The sequence below is a fragment of the Benincasa hispida genome, chromosome 11 (assembly GCF_027475165.1).
Source record: "Benincasa hispida cultivar pf3 chromosome 11, pf3_genome.v1.1, whole genome shotgun sequence".
In the NCBI taxonomy this organism is placed as follows: Eukaryota; Viridiplantae; Streptophyta; class Magnoliopsida; order Cucurbitales; family Cucurbitaceae; genus Benincasa; species Benincasa hispida.
Window position 1 is genome coordinate 82,830,384 of NC_143488.1, and position 11,533 is coordinate 82,841,916.

An 11,533-nucleotide genomic window follows, 5' to 3' on the forward strand; every position below is an offset into this window, starting at 1 on the left:
TCCAAGTTGTAGGGTCGAGGTTGGTTGTGATTTTTCAAGAATTTTTTATGTATTTTCAAATTGTTATGTAATTTTATTGTTTTTTAATTAATTAGATTAATATAAATGTTAATTGATTTAATTAATTGCTTAGGAGTGCTATTTTTGGTCCAATGTTATTGTTTAAATAATTTACATGTGATATATGATTATTTTAATATATTGCATCATGTCATATAGTTTAAAATTCCGCCATAGGATAAACATATTACCATGCATCATATGTAATATAATTGTTATATTATAAAGTTGTATGATATATCCTAAGCATGCTCATTCATCATATTATATGATTGCATGCATAAATAACATGTCCATGAATCATACTATAGTTTAAGTGTTATATTATATAGTTTGTATGATGGATGTGTTTTATTTTCGTTACTTTATAATATAAATGTTATATTATATAATGAAAATGGAATTACATGAAACATGACATTATTAGACATTATAAGTGTTATATTTCTTGAATGTCATTAGATGCGTGATTATAGATTTTAATTTTTCATTAATTTTACAAGTGTTATAAGTTTAATGAGTAAACTTAAAATCTATAATCAATAATTGTATTCAAACATAGGTTAAAATTAATTTTAAATTGTTTAAAATTAATTTCACATAGACCTATTAGAAATAGGTTAATATTTTATTTTCTCTTTAATAAGATTAAATTTAATTAATAAAAGATTAAATCTATAAAATAATTGGCTATAAGGGACCTTTGTCTAAGGAAGATTTTGTCTAAGGTTGGGGTATTTAAGCTGACGAAAACAGAATACCCTTACTTGAGAATCGACCTGGAAGGTGAATTAGACAAATATTTTATAAGTATACAATAAATGAATAAGGTTTATTAAAGTGTTTAATAAACAAGAATCATATATTATTAAACTATCCAATATAAGAGTTATGTTGAGTCAATTTAACAATCACTTAGATAAATTGTTAGCCAAATTCACCTAAGTAACGAACCCTAGGTTTAAAACATTTAGTAGAAGGAAAATGATGTATACGATGTTGGAGTTGACATTCAATATACGGAAGCTATTAGGATCCTCAACACTCTGACTACATCAATTTTAGTGGATTAGCATGCATGTTCATGATAATATTAGAAAAAGCGTTTAAAAAATATAACCTTTGATGAATTCACTTGATTGTTGCAAACCTCCACGAATTTCTTCTTCAAACCTTGAAGTAGACTATCATAAAAGCCTTCTCTACTATTCTCAGACCTTAGATTGGATTGTGAGATCCAAATTGAGAGAGATTTAAGGTAAAAATAGGAAAGTTTGAGAGGAAATGTTTTTCAGAGAATTTTTCTTCAAAAAATCAGATTGTATGCCCCATTTGTCTAAGATAAATCAAGTATTTATTCAAATTGAACATGCAATAGTATTTAAATGGAAGATTGACACTCAACATTCCACTTAGTAAGTGGATTAGGTGTATCAATTAATGGAAAAATCTAATTTTTCCCACTAATTTCATTTATATTATTATTAAAGGAAATTTCATAAATTTTACAAATAATAATAATGAAATTTTAATTTAATTTAATTTATTTATTTATAACTAAATCAATTTAATCAGATTAAATTAATTTTATATCTTGAATTTCACAAATTCAAAATTTTAAATAAATAAATTGTAAACTAATTAAACAATTTAATATAAAATATTAAATTAATAAAACACATAATTCAAACATGAATCAAAATTCATGTAATTAATATTTAAATCATATTTAAATATTTTATCTCTCCAAAATTGTTTAATTCGTTAATTAAACGTTAATTATATTGAATATAATATCCAAACCCTAAACCGAATTTCAACATTTCAAATTCTCTCAACACACTATTATAAGGTTTAATCCTTTGATGAGCTAGTAGAGGGACCTAATGGACCAACAGATTATGAGCTCCAACGATTTGAGATTAATTGGTTAAACTCTTTAAATCGAATTAATCAATTTCGTTAACTACTGAGACACTCCACTATAACTCAATAGTTGCCCTCTTTTCACTATAAATATATTTCTGTCCACTTGATTTAACCGTAATCAATAAGTCAATCCTTCACAGGTTGTTCGTATTTACAGTTAGGCCAAAATTATCATTTTACCCATATAATATATCTTGATCCTTAAGTCTCCATTGATCCTCTAATAAACAATTGGTTTATGGTCTTACCAATAATCGAGTCCTCTCAACCATAGAAAGGGCATGACCCTTTTGTTCAAGACCAGGAGTTAGTACTTAAGGAAACAACTTATCTGCTAACCCTAAGATGGGTAGGAATGGATTCCGTCTTGTATGACTATGTCTCCATCTATCTATTTGGTCTTACCCCTAAAATGGGAGGCTTATTGAGCGGCGATGTTGAGCCACTCTCACCCATGCAGATTAAAGGATAATCCCGAATAAACAAGAGTTCATAGTTAGCTCAGGATTGAGATCGAGTTATCTTAAGTCATCGAATTGAAATAGTCAGTTTTAGCAGTAAAAAGTCATTATAAAGAAAAGTGACTATTTTGTGGTCTGGTCTTATGCAAACATCTTTTGCATAAGATGGCTCCACTCGCATGTCTCCACATGAACGACTTCGGGATCACATTTGTATCAATATACAAAGCGGACCGCATCCATAGTGTCCCTAGGATAAGTTATCCAACCCTATAGATAGACTGTTTTGGCTATATACTCAAACGTGATCCTCTTTTATGTCTCTACATAAAGTTTAAGTATTAATGTTACAGCCATGGGTTTGTTAGTTTATGGGATTTAGGAATCTATAAATACAATTTATATGTTCAATAAAAACTTTATTGAAACAATCTCAATAACATCTTTATTAAAAATAGAAATATGTTTAAAGTTTACAAACTGCGAGTTTTAGGACATATAACCCAACAAACTCCCACTTGGACTAAAACTCCAATGGGTTTAAAAATATACAAATATACTATGTTGAGTATGAGAGAATAAATACAATAAACTAGGGCATCTGTACACACATGAATTCTCCCACTTATCCTAGATTTATGAAGCTTATAGTCCTAGTCCGATTAGGTGACCTTCGAACATTTTAGTTGTGAGGGCCTTCGTAAATAGATCGACTAAATTGTCTTCTGAGGCTATTTGCGTGACGATCACGTCTCTTCACTGTACTATCCCTCGGATGAAATGGTACTTGTGCTCGATGTGTTTTCTGCACTTATGGCTTCTTGGTTCTTTTGAGTTGGCAACTGCTCCACTGTTATCATAATAAAGGGTGTTTGGCAGATGCATATTTGGAACCACTTCCAAATCGGTCAAGAGCTTTCTAAGCTATGCTATTTCTTTGGCTTATTCATATGTAGCTTCATATTCCACTTCATGGTGGAGTCAACAATACAACTTTGCTTTATACTCCTCCATATTATAGCTCCTCCATTCAGAGTGAGTATTGATCCTAACGTAGATTTCCTATAATCCACACCGGTCTGAAAATCAGAATCAGTGTAGCCCATAAGAATGAAATCCTTAGAGCCATACACGAGTATATAGTCTCTCATTCTTCAAAAATACTTGGGGATGTTCTTAACAATAATTTAATGACTATATCCAGGATTGGACTGAAACCTACTAACTATTCCAACCGCAAAGCATATATTTGGATGTGTACACAACATAACATACATCAAACTCCCTGAAGGAACTCTAAATGTAGAGAACCTTTGAACGAAAGCAGATCGTTTCAAACTCCATTGTGAAAGAACCCAAACATTTACAATCATACTAACAAATTATGCATTAATTAATAAATTATAATATGCTTCGAATCAAATGCAAAGGATAAGAGAAACAATACCTTTGAAGAACTCTTTCTTCACGTACTTCCATCGATCAAACTTGAATGTAACGAACGACTTGAACTCGATCTCCCTCGTACACCAACAACGAGTAAAACTCGATCCTCGATCAGAACTGGGCACTACCACAAGATTACCGTGGTATTCTCGATATGAGAATCCAGGAGTTGTGGACTCTGGCTTATTTTGGATTGAGGGAAGGATTGGAGTAAACGATCGAATAAGCGACAGAAGTATCATGTAGAAGAAGGAAGCCTATCGCATAGACTCGATACTCGATCGTTTAGAAACGAGTACTATCGTATAGTAAAACTCGATCCTGTTGCTTAGTCACTTGATAGTCAATTATCTGAGACGTTTTGTTGTCTGATGAGAAAAGCCATTTTTCTTCTTTATCCCTCTTTGCCATAATAACTGTATAACCACCCACTAAGGTCGGTTATTGAGAAAAAGAAATATCAATTATCATATAATTAATAAATTATAAATAAATACAATAACTAACTTATCATATTATGTTTATAATCTACAGTTTTAATATTGCATCATATACAATACATAAACCATAGTTCTTTTTCTCTTTTTATGGCATTTAATATAAATCATATTTATATTAAATTCCTCCAATCAAATAATGTATCAAATACATCATATCAATTATATCATATATAATTGTATTAATTTAATTATATCATATATAATCAAATTTCCTCTTGTTAATTTGAATATTTCAAACCAACCTAAAAACTGATTTTCAACATGAATCCATTAAGCTACCAAGGGGACCTTATGGACCTGTAGCTTGAAGCTCTAAATGATACGTGAATAACTGACTAAACTCTTTGATCACATTATCCACAATCCATTAACTGTCGGACATTCCACTAAAGACCGACAGCTGCAGTCTTCTCACTACAGATATATTTTTGTGTCCCTCTCTTTGGGTAAATTCTTTTGCCACGAGTCTAACTTTGTAGGTCTGTACCTTACTAGTTTGGTCTCGTTTTCTCTTGTAGATTCATTTACAACCAATAGGTTTTACCCCGTTTGGTTGATCTACAAATTCCCAAACTGAATTGAAGTACCTAGACTCTATTGTAAGGTCCATGACTTTTATCCATTGGTCTCGATCTACATCCTCCATTGCTTGTTTAAAGGTCAATAGGACCTCTAGGCCATCATCAAGTATGATGATCAGAGTTTCTGTTGAACCCATGTATTGGTCAGGCTGTTGAGCAACCCTCTTACTAAGTCAAGGCATTCATAATTCTTGAGAAGGATGTGACGGACCAATTTCATCAACAACTCTCATTGAAGAACCAGCTTGATCAACAATTTTTATTGATCTATCTGTAGTTTCTCTAGACATCTCTTTTAATATTAGTTTACTACGAGGTTGATGATTTCTTATATGGTCTTCCTTTAAGAATGTAAAGTTTTTTGATAGAAGCACTTTATCATCTTGAGGATCATAAAACAGACAACCTTTTGTTTCTTTGGGGTATCCTACAAATAGGTATACTTTAGAACATCGTTCCAATTTCTTTAGATTTTGCACCAACACATGTGTTGGGCATCCCCAAATTCTGAAGTGACATAAACTACCTTTACGCCATCTCCATAACTCGTACGGTGTTTCTAAAACATTTTTTTAGGGAACTACATTCAAAATATATACTACAGTTTGTACTGCATATCCCAAAAAAGACTGTGGTAACTGGGCATAACGCATCATTAAACGAACCATGTCTAACAAGTTTCTATTTATCCTTTCTGCTACACTATTTTTTTGTGGTGTACCAGATGTAGTAAGTTGGATTGAATTTCATGTTCTATCAAATAGTATTGGAATTCTAAATTCATATATTCACCACCTCGATCCGATCGAAGTGTTTTAATCTTTTTACCTAATAAATTCTCAACCTCTGCCTTGTACTTTTTGAACTTTTCAAGAGTTTTGGACTTGTGATGCATATATCTTGAATAGTCATCAATAAAATTAATGAAATATTTGGATCCTCCTCGAGCTTTAACATTCATCGGACCACAGAGATCTGAATGTGCTCTAGAGGTTCTTTGGTTCGTAGACATTTTCTTAAAAAAGATCTCTTAGTCATTTTTCCTCAAGACATGATTCACACGGAGGTAGAAAATTGTCTTCTAACTGATTTAGAAGTCCATTCTTTACTAATCTCTCAATCCTATTGAGATTTATGAAGGAAGAGACATTCCAATTTCTTCGAATAAGTATGGTTTTGAACGACGTTCCTGATGCCCTAAATCTCGTAGGGTACTATAATTTGTAATTGTAATGTACAAACATTTTATTTATGTAATAAAATATGTGATGTTTTATTTCAAAATCAATTGCATTAATAAAAAATCAATAAAAATAACATCCAAGGTTATCTTGTAGCTTGAAGATATATGTAGAGACATATGGGTGGATCATGTTTAAGTGATAACCTAAATGGTCTATAGTAGATGGATAAGGCTAGATACCTTATCCTGGTGACACTACGAGTATGGCCTGCTTTGTAGGTGTTACAATTATTGTAAAGTGCTACAAATGATCTAATCCCGATCATTCATGTGGAGGCATGTGAGCAAGGATATTCTATACAAAGAAGTTTGAATAAGACTGGACCATGGAGCGTTTAGTCTCCTTATATAACGTCGTTCATAATAGAGACTTACATTTCACCAGGATGACCATAGGTAACATGACCTGGATCCTGAGTGAGTTGTGAACTCTTACCCATGAGGGCGGTCCTTTGATTTGTATGGGGAAGAGTGGCTAGATTGCCAACTCAACAAGCCTACCATTTTGAGGATTCGTCTGATCGGGGAGCTGGGAACACAGCTACACAAGAAGAAATTCACTCATTCTCCAATGTCAGGGCAAGTAGATAAATTGCTCCCTTAAGGGATGATTCCAGAGGTTGAATAATGTGGCGTCACACCTTCTCCTAGCCTTATAAGGGTTTAATCATAGTGTACTATGATTTATTGTTCATTAGAGGGATCAATGGTACTTAAGGAGTTAGATGTACAAAATGAGGGATCAATTATAGTTAGATGATTTATTGTTCATTAGAGGGATCAATGGCCCAATTATAGTTACGAGCAATTTGTGAAGGGTCATCGTTGAAGGAAATCAAACATGAGGATTTCCATGAGCAACGGATTGATAGTTCCAAATTTTATTAGTATATGAACATTAACAATTACAATCAAGAAACGGAAACATATAGGCTATGCACAAAATGAAATTATAGCATGCTTTACTATACAATCAAGGGAAAGAATACACATACCTTTGAAGACTCATTTTCAACACCCTTGATCACGAACGCTCGTTCACAGCAAGACAACAATCACAAACACTTGAACGCTACGACCGCTACACTGCACGATCACGGTGACCATGAACTCAACGAACTACAAAACTATGAACACAGCGAACGACCTCCAAAAAACCTTGACTATGTCGAGTTGAGTACGATACCACACAATGGCTACCTCGGTATTCTTGGTGTGAGAATTTAGAAGTGTGGGCTCTGTGTGGACTTGGTTAGAGAATGAGACTGAAGGAAGAACAATCGTGTAAACGATTGAGTAAATGGGAGATGACAAGGTCTATCGTATAAACGATGCCCAATCATTTAACAAAAGCTATATGATCGTTTAGCAAAAGTTACACGATAGTTTAACTAATCGGCCAGCTAAGTGAATGTCGTGTAGAGTCATTCCATGATCGTCTAGTCTCTCTTCAACTATTGTTTAGTAAATCTTATTCACTTGACAGCCACCGTGTGAACTTTCGAGAATAGAAACTCTCACATCAACAACTACTAAATTTAGGAAAACATTTTTCCTTTTATCTCACGGTCACCATGAAACTACCAATAACCTCCCACTCAATTGGTTATTAGAGAAAAATAGATAATTATCCAATAATTAATATTATTATAAATATATATGATAACCAACTTACCATAGTATATATATAACCTATAGTTTTAATATTTCATCTCATGAAACATATAAACCATAACTCTTTTTATATTTCATGGTACTTAATGTAAATCTCATTTACATTAACCCTTAACTTGATGTATCTTATACATCATACCGATCATATCATATATAATCGAACTACCTCTTGTCAATTTGAACATTTCAAATCAACACCAAGAACTGATTCTCAACTTGAATCCATTAAGCTACCAAGGGGACCTTATGGACCTGTAGCTCGAAGCTCAAACGGTAGGTGAATAACTGACTAAACTTTTTAGTCACGGGACCCACCATCCGTTAACTACCAGGCGCTCCATTAAATACTGACAGTTGAACTCTCCTTATCATAGATATATTATGTGTCCATATCAACCAATCAACAGCGCGATAACCCTTCACAAATCGCTCATAAGTACAGATAGACCAATATACCGTTTTGCCCCTGTAGTTACATCTAACTCCTTAAGTACCACTGATTCTTCTAATGAACATAAGTCATAGTCCTACTATGACTGAGTCCTCTCTTCCAACGAGAAGTTGTGGCCACTATGTTTAAGACCCAGAATCAGCCTTTAAGGGAGCAATCTATCTACTTACCCCTACTTCGGAGAAGGAGTGAGTTCCATCATGTGTAACTGAGTCCCCATATCATAAATCAGACAAATCCTCAAAAAGGTAGGCTTGTTGAGTTAGCAATCTGGCCACTCTCACCCATACTAATCAAAGAATCGCCCTCAAAGGCAAGAGTTCCCATAACACTTAGAATTAAGGTCATGTCACCTATGGTCGTTTAGGTGAGCTATAAGTCTCAAGTATCAACGACATTATATAAAGAGAATATTCATCTCATGGTCTGGTCTTAAACTCTTTGTATAGGACACCCCCGCTCGCATGTCTCCACATGAATGGTCAGGATCTACCATCTGTAGCAGTTCACAACACTTGCTAACCTTTACAAAGCGGGCCATATTTGTAGTGTCACCAGGATCAGGCATCCCTCTTTAATCCTTATAGTACAGACTTTTTTATGTTATCTCTTAAAGCATGATCCACTTGTATATCTCATATACATGTTTAAGTTTACATACAATAACCATGAAGCTTTGTTTATTGAATAAAAGTAAATGAAAAATAAAATAACTCTTATTTTATTCATAACAATGTGTACAGTTTACAAACTACGAGACTCGGGAGATTAGGACACCAATCCCAACAAAAAAAGTGTCTACTTATTCGATATGAAGGTGATTGGGATGAGAATGAAAGTTTGTATATTGGAGGAGAGTTGACAGGAATCATTGTGCCTGTTACATTGAAGTATGAAGAACTTAAATCTCACATTTACAGGGTTACAAATGTCAGTTCTTCAGAGATTGATCTTATAATGAGAGTTAAATATCATCTTGAATATGAAGGCCCTCCACAATACATAAGAAATGATGATGATGTTTGCTTCCTTCTTTTCTGAGAAAAGCTTAGTAGACTTCAGTTATCTATAACGCTAAAATCGAATCAGGACAAAAATATTAGAATGGGGTTTGGAAATGTGAGTTATGATGATACGACTGTGGACAGACAATACGAGGAATCATATGAGTTTCGTCGGGAAGATGATGATATTCCATTATCTACCAATACTACCATCAACATTATCACAGGACAACGACTGAACTAATCTAGCAGGATTGAATTCAATTAATTATGGTGATACAGAATTGGGTGGTACTTCAGTTGTTGGTAATGAGAGATCATTTAGACTTGATTATATGGATTGTGGTCATCTAGAGCAACGTTGTGGTTCTTCAGTGGATATTAATGAGCAACCAACAGGATTAAATGAAATGGATCGTAATCATAGAGATGTGTGTTGTGAAGGAACTCTTAAACAATAGTGCCTATAGCGAAAGCGGATCTTTCCGATTTTATTGTGACAAAATTACCACACATACATTTTAACATACAGATATGCGTTGTAACACTAATTACTGGCATGCTTTAACAAATAAAATACAAAAGACCAAAAGACCTACCAGTTGAAGACTTTCTTCAATCAAACTCGGTTCAGCCGAAGTGAACTCCTCTTACTCCTTATCGTCCAACAATCGTCGCCTAGCAGCACCACGGTCCTCTACACGATCAGCAGCGTACAAACAAACAGCAACTGGGAATGACACCACCACTCAAAGCCCTCGGTATTCTCGGAGTGAGAATCCAAAGGGTGGACTTTGATAGAATTGGTAGAGGGGAGGAGGAAAAATACGATCGTGTAGAATGAACAAGCAAGTGAGAGATAGTAGAAGACTATCGTATAGTCGGGTGTTTGTCATTTAAGTCAGGGTACACGATTGTGTAGGTTTAGCTAAGCGATCGTCTATCAAATGGTAAGTGATCGTTTAAGTCTGCTCGGTGCACTAAGCGATCGTTTAGAAATTGTGGCAGTCGTTTAGTACGCAGGTGTGCGGTCGTTTAGGAAGACGGACACTATCATATAGGCTCTTAACTCTAAGCGATCGTATAGATTCACACCATGAGCGATTTTTCTTACATATATTACAAAATGAAAACAATTTTCATTTTATTCTTCAGTTACAAGAACTGAATTCAAACTTCCCACTTTCGCACCATTCCAGAGAAATACTCGGCCAATTATCTCATAACCGCCTAATTAATTAAATAATGAATATAATCATATTATATTCTTAACCTATAGTTTAATATCATATATCATCTATAGTGTTTTCTCCTCTACTTTATATAAATCATATTTATGTCCAATTTTCTCCAAAATAATGCATCTCATACATTTAGTCAATTATATCATATATAAATAACCAGTTCAATTATATCATATATAATCGAACTCCCTCTTGTCAATTTGAACATTTTCAAGTCACCCAAAAACTGATTTTCAACTTTATCCAAGCTACCAAGGGGACCTTATGAACTTGTGGCTCGAAACTCCAACGGTACGTGAATAGCTGACAAAATTCTTTAGCCATGAGATCCACCATCCGTTGACTGTCAGGCATTCCACTAAAGACCGACAGTTGAACTCTTCTTACCACAGATATATTTCTGTGTCCATCGGATATAGCCAATCATGAGTATGATAACCCTACACAGATGTTCGTAAGTACGGCTAGGTCAATTTACCGTTTTGCCCCTATAGTTATATCTCACTCCTTAAGTACCACCGATCCCTCTAATGAACAATACAACACAGTCCAACTAAGTGTGAACACCTCTCGGGCTAAGAAAAGGTGTGTGGCGCTACATCATTCAAGCCCTGGAATCAGCCCTTAAGGGAGCTATCTATCTACTTACCCTGCTTTGGGGAAGGAGTGAATTCCATCTTGTGTATCTGAGTTCCCAGCTTCCAAATCCAAATCCCCAAAGTGGTAAGTTTGAATCGGCGGCCTGGCCACTCGCACCCATGTAAATCAATGGACCGCCCTCAATGGTAGGAGTTCCCAACTCACTCAGGACTGAGGTCATATTACCTATGGTCATCCTAGTGAAGTGAAGTCTCTGTCATGAACGATGATATATAACGAGACGTTAACACTTCGTGGTCAGGTCTTATACAAACTCTTTGTATAGGACGCCCCCGCTCGC